Source organism: Watersipora subatra, chromosome 7, assembly GCF_963576615.1.
Source record: "Watersipora subatra chromosome 7, tzWatSuba1.1, whole genome shotgun sequence".
NCBI lineage: Eukaryota > Metazoa > Bryozoa > Gymnolaemata > Cheilostomatida > Watersiporidae > Watersipora > Watersipora subatra.
In genome coordinates this window covers 31306326-31316651 of record NC_088714.1, presented here as the reverse complement: position 1 = coordinate 31316651, position 10326 = coordinate 31306326, and positions in this window count along the sequence as shown.

The following is a 10326-nucleotide window of genomic DNA, read 5'->3' as shown; positions in this document are numbered from 1 at the left end:
CTCGGTATGTATTGTTGGGGTGACACTTGGTAATTGTAATGGCCCCACATATTTGGGTTGCAGCTTGGGATTTTCACCCCTCCTTCGCCTCTTGTTTACCAGCAACACCAGTTCTCCCACCTCAAACAGTGGCGGCTCTTCCTCATCCTCGATCCTGACGTTCATCTGTTGTTCCCGGAAGATTTCGTACGTTTCTTCCAGTCGATTGGCCAACTCCAACACGTAAAGTTGTAAGGCCCGGCTGTCCGTGGCCACTGGTTCTGAGAGCTGGTGGGGCAGTCGTAGCTCCGTCCCCATCATCATAAAATCGGCGGTTTCTCCCGTGGCAGAGTGGGGTGTGCCTCGAAAAGCCCTCATGATTTGGGGTAGCAACAGATCCCATTCTGTTGGTCCTCGGCAAAGAAGTAGGGCCCTCAACGAGTCCCCTAGGCTCCGGTTATTTCTCTTCACGACCCTATTTTCTTGGGGGTGGTACGGGGTGGTTCGCGTCTTGTTTACGTTCCATAGCCCACGCAACTTGCTCATGAGTTTGGACTCAAACTGGGCCCCTTGGTTCGAATGCAACTCCTCTGGTAGACCAAAATAGCAGAACACCCTCTCATCCAGGGTCGTGGCCACCACCGGAGTAGTTGCATCCGGAATTGCTATGTCATCTTGTCATCTGGAAAAGTGATCACTGATTACGAGGATCCACTTATTTCCCCGGTTCGTCTCTGGCATCGGCCTCACAAGATCTACCGCCAACTTCTGCCAAGGTCACCGGGCATATAGCCGGTGCCTGCTCTTGGCAGCATGGTTTCCTCCAGCCTTTGCTACTTGGCAAACCTCACATGTTTAGATAAGGCGTCGCACGTCTGCGTTTAATCCCGGCCAGTACCAATTCAGTAGGATCCTCTTTGCCGTCTTGTGCACTCCTGCATGGGCCAGTCTATGTGTCTCCCAAATCACCCGGCTCCGGTCTGCCTGGGGGCATAAGGTACACCATCGAGGGTGGCCGTTTGCTACTAGCCTGACTTCCAGTACCCCGTTAGTCGACAACCGCATGGCTTCCCGCCTTTTGTGTAGGATCCGGAGCTCATTACTCCCCAGGGTTAACTCTTCCTCCGGCAATTCCTGGTCGTTTTGTATGGCCCAGTACATTCGAGCCACGGCCTGGTTTCCTTCCATCTGGCTCTGCACCAACTGACAGAAGTTTCACTCTCCGGGCAGCTTGATGGCTGCCACCTTGTTGGAACCTTCTTTCAGCATGGCCTGCTTGCTCGGACCCCCATCCCTTTCTTCTATTCGGGTGCACTGCCGGCAGTCCTCTGGGCAGGCTTGCTGGCTTAATCCGTCGGCGTTCCCGTGTTTGATCCCTGGTCAGTGCTCCAAATGATAAGTGAACTCCGACAGGATCTCCAACCACCGGGCCACCTGAGCCGATGGTTCCCTTCTTTGGCACAGCCATCTCAAGGAGGCATGGTCTGTCCGGAGTAGGAAGCGCTGCCCATACAAGTAAGGTCGGAAGTGCTTGATGGCCTTTACCACCGCCAGGAGTTCCTTACAGGTTACACAATACTTCTGCTCTGCTGGGCTGAGTGTTTTACTGTAGTAAGCTACTACCGTCTCCCTACCATTCTGGTTCTGTGACAACACCGCCCCCCCCCCCCACCCCCACATTGCTGGCGTCGGTATCCAGGATATACTGGTTCTTAGGATTGGGATAGCCCAAAACCGGTGTCGTGATCAAACCACGTCGGAGTGTCTCGAATGCCGCTTGCTCTACGTTACCCCACTGCCATGGTTTCCCCTTTCCTGTCAAAACAGTGAGCGGCTTGGCGGTAGCGGCGTAGTCCTTTAAATACTGCCGATAATACCCAGGGGTTCTCAAGAATGCTTGTAATTCCTTCACGTTTTGTTGGACTCGCCATTCTGCCACTACCTTGACCTTATCTGGATCCGTAGATACCCCTTCCAAGCTTACTACATGTCCGAGGTATCTCACCTTCTCCTGGAGGAGCTCACATTTGGAGGGTTTTAGTTTCAGCCTGACAGTTGCCAGTCTCTGGAAGACTTCCTCCAAGCGAGCCAGGTGAGTCTCGAAGTCGGGGGCGATGAGGATAATGTCATCCAGGTAGATCAAGAGAGTTTTCCAGTGGAGTCCTTGCAGCACCGACTCCATCAATCTCTGAAAAGTGGCGGGGGCCGACGTTAGTCCGAACGGCAGTACTTTCCACTTCTATAGTCGTCCACTCCGGGTTGCGAAGGCAGATCTTTCCTGGGCTTCCTGGTCCATTGGCACTTGCCAGTACCCACTGGTCAGGTCTAGTGTGCTAAAGAATCGACTTCCTGCCAGGGCATCCATGCTCTCGTCGATTCTTGGGATCGGATAAGCGTTCTGTTGTGTTATGGCATTCAGTTGCCGGTAGTCAACGCAGAACTGCCACCCGCCATCCTTTTTCCGAACCATCACCACTGGCGAGCTCCAAGCCCCATTTGCAGGATCGATCAGGCCCTTTTCTAACAAGTCGGTCACCTGTCTGTCTGCCTCCGCCTCCTTGAGAGGTCCCAACCTATGGGGAGGTTGTCTAATGGGTCTGGCTCCTTCTATCAGTAGTATGCTATGCTTCACCAGATCAGTTCGCCCTACATCACCCTCGTATTTACTGAATACGTTCTGGTATTTAGCAAGCAGGGCGGCTAGCTTCCGTCTTTCCTGGTCATGGGAACAACCTCGGACGGCCTGATTGTAGAGCTCGACCAGATGCTCAGACACTGTTCTCCCGGCGTGTACAGCTGCACACCCTACTCCAGCCACCTCGGTGTCGAAGTCTTCCTGTTCTGCCCAGAGCTCGGCCTGCACATCCTCTGTCCTGATGGCGGTGTACAAGCCTATCACGTGTCCAGCCGCCAATTCGATAGGGTGGTTGCCCGGGTTCAGGCATTGTACGGCCACATTGCTCTGGTCTCCGGGTTGATTCAGGCTACGCGCCATGGGAAGGTGTGGGTCGGATCCCTCTATTATGCCTACGGGTACATAATTTCTGGCTAATATTTTCCCCGCCACCGTTATCTCAGACAATGGTGGGATGGTGACCTTCTTCCAGGTGTGTACTTTGGACACCATCAACCTGCCATATTTATCGGTGCAGGTGAGCTTTCTATCCCCAATGGTGATGACTGGTTGATCGAATTCTATGTTGCATCAGTGCGATATCAGAAAGGGCATTCCCAGAATGGCATCCTTGTTGATCTGACTTACAATGAAATTCTCCTCAATCGGCACATCGCGGATTCTCCCCGCTAGTCGGATTAGTCCGTAGAATTGGAGCTTACTTCCGTCCGCCATGAGTCCATACTGGTCATTTTCCTCCAGTTGTGCTTTAATCCTTTCCGGCATCCTGTCAAGTATTTTCTTAGACAACAGGTTCGTGTTGCAGCCGGTGTCTATGAGAAAGAGCAGGTCCTATTTCTCCATTTTCCCTGGCAGGAAGTAACTGGATTTATGGGGCTTTTCCAAAGCCCCGATCCTTGGTAACACCCCCATTCTGCAGGCGTCGTTATACGCCTCTTCGGAATATCTCTTTCGTGGCAGACCCCGAGGCCTGTCCGGTGGTGGACTCTCTTTGAGCTGGTCCGCCAGGCTTTCCTCGAGAATAGCTGGCCTTGTGCTCTCCCCGTACCGGCCTGTCAGACCCGACACCGGACTCAGGCATTGGCCTGGGTCTCCACTCCAGAGAGGGCCGACTTGGTTCGACTCCTGTCCTTCCTCCAACACCGATCCTTGGGGTGGTAGGCTCGATCCCAGCCCCCATTCCTGGATCTGCGACCCCCTGGTCTCTGGAAGTGCTCCACCATGGCTGGTTCCTCTTCCACTCCCGATCTGGAGAGTATAGATCTCTGGAAAAACTCAGCTCCGGATGAGCTGGCTCTCGTTCCCAATCTACCCTGTCCAAATCTCTGGGAAGGATCAGCGCCGGCTGGGCCTTCTTCCCTCAACCTAGGTCGTTCTGGTTCCTGGAAGTGTTCAACCGAGGCTAACTTCTCCCTCCTTCCCGATCTGCGCTTAGGTCTCTCAGGAGCTCCAGTTGATGCTGGATCGGCTCCCTGTTCCGACCTTTGCGGCCCAGATCTCTTGGAGTAGTTCCTCCCGATTGTACTCTCCTCTAGACTGCCGCCATTTCCTGATGTCGTTTTTTGTCTAGCCCGCCTTTGGGTCTGTCGGGTTGCCTGTGGCAGCTCCAGATTATCCATCTCTGTATCACCTTCATCTTCGTCTAGACCTTCTAGGCTCTGGTACGGGTTGTAGGTGTGAACCCTCCCCACCGGAGGCCTCTGGGTGAGAGCCACCGAGTTTGCGGGGTGGAGCCAGCCTTCTGTGTCCATCCCCGCCTTCCTTCGGCCTGCCTCTCTCTCTTTTTTGCCATTATGAGTTTTTGGCGCCCTATTGCAGCCAGCAGTTTGCCCTACTGCAGCAGGCGGTAGGCGTTTCCCTGGTTCGGTTCTTGGGTGGCACGGCCACTGGTCTGGGTCTTGGGGCAGTTCTTCCTCCAGTGACCTGCCTGATCACACCCCCAGCACTTCATCACCCTTTTTTCCTGGGTCACCTGTTGGGGAAAACTCCGTGGTTGGCCGATTTGTCTTTTCAGATCCGCCATTTCTCTTTTTAGACCCTCCATCATTGTCAGGAGTGCCCCTAGTGGGTCAGGGGTAAGATGGGCCACTATGGCCTGCTCTACATCCGCCTGCTCTTCCGTGGCCTGCTCGAACCCTTCTGGCTGAACTACCCTTATCTCGGTTCTCATCGGGTGGTTCTGCCGGGTGGTCGTATCAGGCCGTATCTGCAAGTACTCATTTCCTGCTCTCACGGCGGTCTCCAGGTTGGGGGTGGGTACTGCCAAAAGGTGTCTATGTAGGTATATGTTACCTAACGACCCGCAGAATGTGTCCACCGCCATCTCCTCTCTCATGCGATCAAATAGCTCCTCGAACGCAATGCTCGTGAGTCTTTCTATTCGAGTAGCATGTTCAAATAGCGTAGTGTGAGGTTTCTTCCTCAGGCCCTGTAGCCCCGATCTCGCTTCCTTGGGGATCATGCCGAAACTTGCTCGGAGGGTGTTAAACACCGCCTGCAGTGTATGCCCATGTCCACATTCCCTGGCCTGCTCTCTCAGCCTTCCTCGAATGTGTAATAGGGCGGATCTGGCTCCCCAGTGATTTGCGATAGCCACATCATTGAACTGCCTCGTGAAGGCCTTCACATCACCATTCCCATCGTATTCAGGAGCCTTGAATGTCTCTCTGGGTACCAGTGGTCCCTGATTTCTCTGCACCTCTTGGTTTACAACCATTCTCTCCAACACATTCGTCAATCGCTCTAGACCATCTAGTCCTTCCCTTTGGAGGACTCCCGGTCGTTCCGCACTGCGAGTGCGTCTGGCCATGATTGTGCCTTGTTAGTTTTTTTTGTGGGTTGATTAAATCCCACTGCTGCCACCAGTGTAAAGGTTTGGCCCCGGTAGCTGAGCCAGCCTTACTTTCCTTTCAAGCCGGTGCAAGCTGAACACTGGGCCTTCCCCTCGTTGGCCTGCCCGACACACCTAGTGGTCTGATCAGGCCGCGGCTGGTTGCCCTCAGTTCAGGCTCACTTGGAATCCTAACACGGCCTGCTCTCTGAGACCCTATCTTGGCTAGTCTAGGTCCTGGCTAGCTTACTGTAGGGCCTGATCTCCAATGCTATCGCATTTCTGATCAGGTCCGGTTGTAACGCAGCCAACCCCTAGCCTTCCTTAAGTATCTCCCAAACAGTTCGTACTTGAAGCCAGATCAGTTCTGGCAGAATGATCCTTACTAAGCCAACCAGGCAGGCATAAACGTGATCAGTTCGTAAGAATAAATGTAGTCTATTTAATATATATATAATCAGCACATATGCAATACAGCGTTAAACAGCATCGAGTCCACAAGTAAAAATCCCAATGAGTTGGCTTGTGCCTTCTCCTTATATACGGTTTCACTCCGCCCACTTACATAATGGTTATGCAACACCAAATGCGTTGTGGCAGGCCTGTGAGGCAGGCCTAGATAATAACATATAAGGGTATGCTGGCAGGCCTGTGAGGCAGGCCCAGAAACACAGTATTATATAATAAGGTATAAAAGAAGCACACACAAGAGAATTACATAACAAGATATAAAGGAAGCACACCTAAAGTCATAACAAAGAATATCGGTGTCTAAAGCCAAGAGCATGGTTAGCGTTTGTCCAGTCCTCCGCAATACAACAATTTAATTGGTTCATGTCACACCATTGCAAAATAAGTGCTTATTTGATTGCCTGCACTTTGACACAAGCTCGTTTCTTGGGTTTAAGCTAGCAAGCTCAGGTTTGTATAGAATGAAGTACTTCTCCCAAATACACAAATTACAGCGTTTACTGGTCTTATTGTAACTACTCGCTTTTTTCAATACTCTCCAATATATTCATATATATACATGTATATATATATATATATATATATATATATATATATATATATATATATATATATATATATATATATATATATATATATACATATGTATATATATATATAGACAGATAGCGCAGTTGGTAAGGTATCGGGACTGTGATCATTAGGTCCTCGAATCAAACCCCAACAACTGCACTTTTCTGGTGGTCCTTGGACAAGACCCTTGCTTGTATAACGTCTACAACCTCTATGATGAGTGCAATAACCAAAGCCATGTCGGCTCGGACATCGCCCGATCAAACAAGGTCCGCGCTGCCTGTAGCTGAACCAGGACAAGGCAGTGAAAAATGGGCTACTGGTTCAAAACGGATGAAATGGACTCGGACTGATAACACGGACCTCATGCAGTGCTACTTTATGAGTGAACCTCAAAAGTGGGGCTATATGGGAAGGATGTGGCAACTGTGGATAAACATGCGCCCTGAATTGCCACTAACCGCTAAGCAACTTGTAGCTCAGAGGAGTAACATAATCAAGCGGCACCTCATATCGGAACTTGAAGTAGATGAAATTAGGGAACAGTTCACCCAAGTAACCTCAACCAACGAGGAGTGAATATCAACACACACTGTCACGCATACACGATCATGTGTTGACTCGCGGGTTGAAGAAGACATGCACTTGGACCTTCACCCAAGGGTGAGAGAGCTTGCAGAAAATATCATCAACAAGATGTCAGCTGCTAATGATTATGGAAGCAGGGTACCACTACGAAGAGCTAGCAAGGCCATACCTAAGAAGCTGTTAGAAGACATTAACATGGCACTGGAGTCGATCTCAACTGGATCAATCAGTGAGACTAATGCCTTAATCTACAGTACAGCAACCGTCATCTTGGAGGAGATGGATATTAAGGCAATGCCAACAAGGCTTCAAGCCATTCCATCCTTGCAGCTGAGGCTACAAAATAAGATCAAGGACTTGCGCAAGAAAGTTAGTAGGCTCAGTGAGAGATCTAACCACAGTTTGGAGCTTCCAAAAAGGGAAGCCACAATAGAAGCTCTAGAATCTGCCAAACAGCAGCTAGTAGCACTCTCGGCACGACTGAAGCAGTACACCAAAGAGCGGGATAACAAGAGAATGAACAAACTGTTCATCAACAATCCATCTAGAGTGTATTCCCAGTTCAAAGGTGAACTGCAGAGGCCAGTGTCTGAGCCTCCCCAATCTAGCACTTCAAAGTTCTGGAAGGACATCTGGGAAAAAGAGACTACTCATAACACCACTGCAAATTGGCTGAAGAGGCTTAAAGAGAACCATCAACACACTGTGGCTCAGCAAGGACTCACCATCAGCAAAGAGGACATCAAGTGCAGAGTGCAGCGTATGAAGAACTGGGCAGCACCTGGCCATGACATGATTCAAGCCTTCTGGTTAAAGAAATTGACATCACTTCACACTAGAATGGCTAAGCAGATGGAATGCCTAATAGAACAAGGTGACCATCCAGAATGGCTGACCAAAGGACGAACTGTACTTCTGATAAAAGATCCAAAGCAAGGGCTGATTCCCAAAAACTATCGACCAATAACGTGCTTGCCCACCACTTGGAAACTGCTCTCAGGAATAGTTGCAGACAAACTGGAAGAGCACATGAGTCACTATATGACCAGTGCTCAGAAAGGAATTGGGCGCAACACCCGAGGAGCTAAACATCAGTTACTGGTGGATCGGACGGTCTGTCAAGACAGCAGGAGAAGGAAAACCATTCTTGCCACGGCTTGGATTGACTACAAAAAGGCCTATGACTCAATTCCCCATAGTTGGATACTTGAGTGCCTCAGTATGTACAATGTTCACCCTGCTCTTGTGGCATTCATCAAGATGTCAATGACCAAATGGAAGACGGAACTGGAGGCTAATGGCAAAAAGCTGGCGAGTGTACAAATTAAGCGAGACATCTATCAAGGTGACTCCTTATCACCGCTGCTCTTCTGCATATGCCTAAACCCTCTAAGCAATATGCTGGAGGAGACTCAATATGAGTACCAGTTTAGGAGTGGCACCAAGATTAACCACCTCTTCTACATGGATGACATTAAGCTGTATGCTAACAAAGACAGGGACCTTGATTCGCTAATACACCTCACTCAGGTATACAGCAAGGACATCGGAATGACCTTCGGTATTGAGAAATGTGGAAGACTAATTCTTAAGAAGGGCCATTCGATGCTCACAGATGGCCTAAGAATGCCAAAGGTACTATCAAAGATATAGAAGAAGGGTACAAGTACTTGGGGATTATGCAAAGCAACATCAACCACGAAGCCGAGGTACGTCACAAAGCTATTACCGAATACAAGAAACACCTTCGGCAGGTCTTACGGAGCCAGCTCAATGCCAAGAACCAAATCATGGCAATAAATACCTACGCACTACCAGTAATAAGATATCCAGCAGGCATAATAAAGTGGACTGAGGAAGCCATCAAAGAAACAGATATAGCAATTCATAAACTGCTGACCATGCATGGAGCACTCCACATAAAATCTGATACTACTAGATTGTATCTTGATAGGAAAGATGGTGGTAGGGGACTCAAAAGTGTACAGCAGACAGTGAAAAAAAGGAGAAAAGCATCAAAGCATATGCAGCCTCCATGGCCATCTCAGATAAGTTGCTAGCTGAATTTCAATCGGCTGCTCTTACGACGGACCTACGCCCTGATGATGAGGAAATTGACTGGCACACGAAACCTCTTCATGGTGCTTACCACCAACAAATATCTAAGGTTGGCGATTTTCACCAGACATATATGTAGCTGAACAAAGGAAACCTAACGGCCAATACAGAGTCGCTAATCATGGCAGCCCAGGAGCAAGTGCTCCCAACAAGGCAACTCCAAACGAAAATCTATCACACTAGATACGATCCTAGATGCAGACTGTGCAAAGATGCACCTGAGACCATCCAACACATCATCAGTGGATGCAGGCAGCTAGTAGGGAACGCATACACTGAGCGGCATAATCATGTTGCAGGTATTGTGTATAGAAGTCTATGTGATGAGTATGGCCTTAATAAACCACACCACTGGTGGGAAGCTCCTGGTAAGGTCAATGAAAATGACCGCGCTAAGATCCTCTGGGACTTCTACATCCGAACTGACAAGCATGTCCTAGCAAACCAACCAAATATAGTGGTGGTAGACAAGGAGAACCAGAGGGCTACTATAATAGATATAGCAGTACCCAATGACTACAATATAGCCAGCAAAGAAAAAGAAAAGGTAGAGAAATATCTCCCTTTTGGAGAAGAAATTGAAAAATGCTGGAATGTAAAAACAACTGTAATCCCAGTAGTCATTGGGGCACTGGGCGCAATAACACCGGCGCATAAAATGTGGCTTGCCCAAATACCAACAACAATCAACTCAGGTGAGTTGCAGAAAAGTGTGCTATTGGGGACAGCTAAGATCTTGAAGCGAGTGCTCAAACTCCCAGGTCTCTGGTAGGAGACCCGAGTTAGACCAGAATTTACCACCCATACAGGGTATGCGGGATGAGGAAACATTTTTTTTAGATATCTATAGATATCTATATATATATCTATATATATATATATAGATATATATATATCTATATATATATTTTTTTTTCTTTATATATATATATATTAGATTTACACTTAGATTTATCTATCTAGATATATAAATACATAAACATACCCCATATGTTTATATTTAGTTATATAATATATACATGTAGTTATATATAACTACAAATAACTATATATATAAATATTAGTTGTACTACCTGGCGTTGCCCAGGTAATAAATAAGTCTTTATACAGAAAATTGATTTATATTTAACAT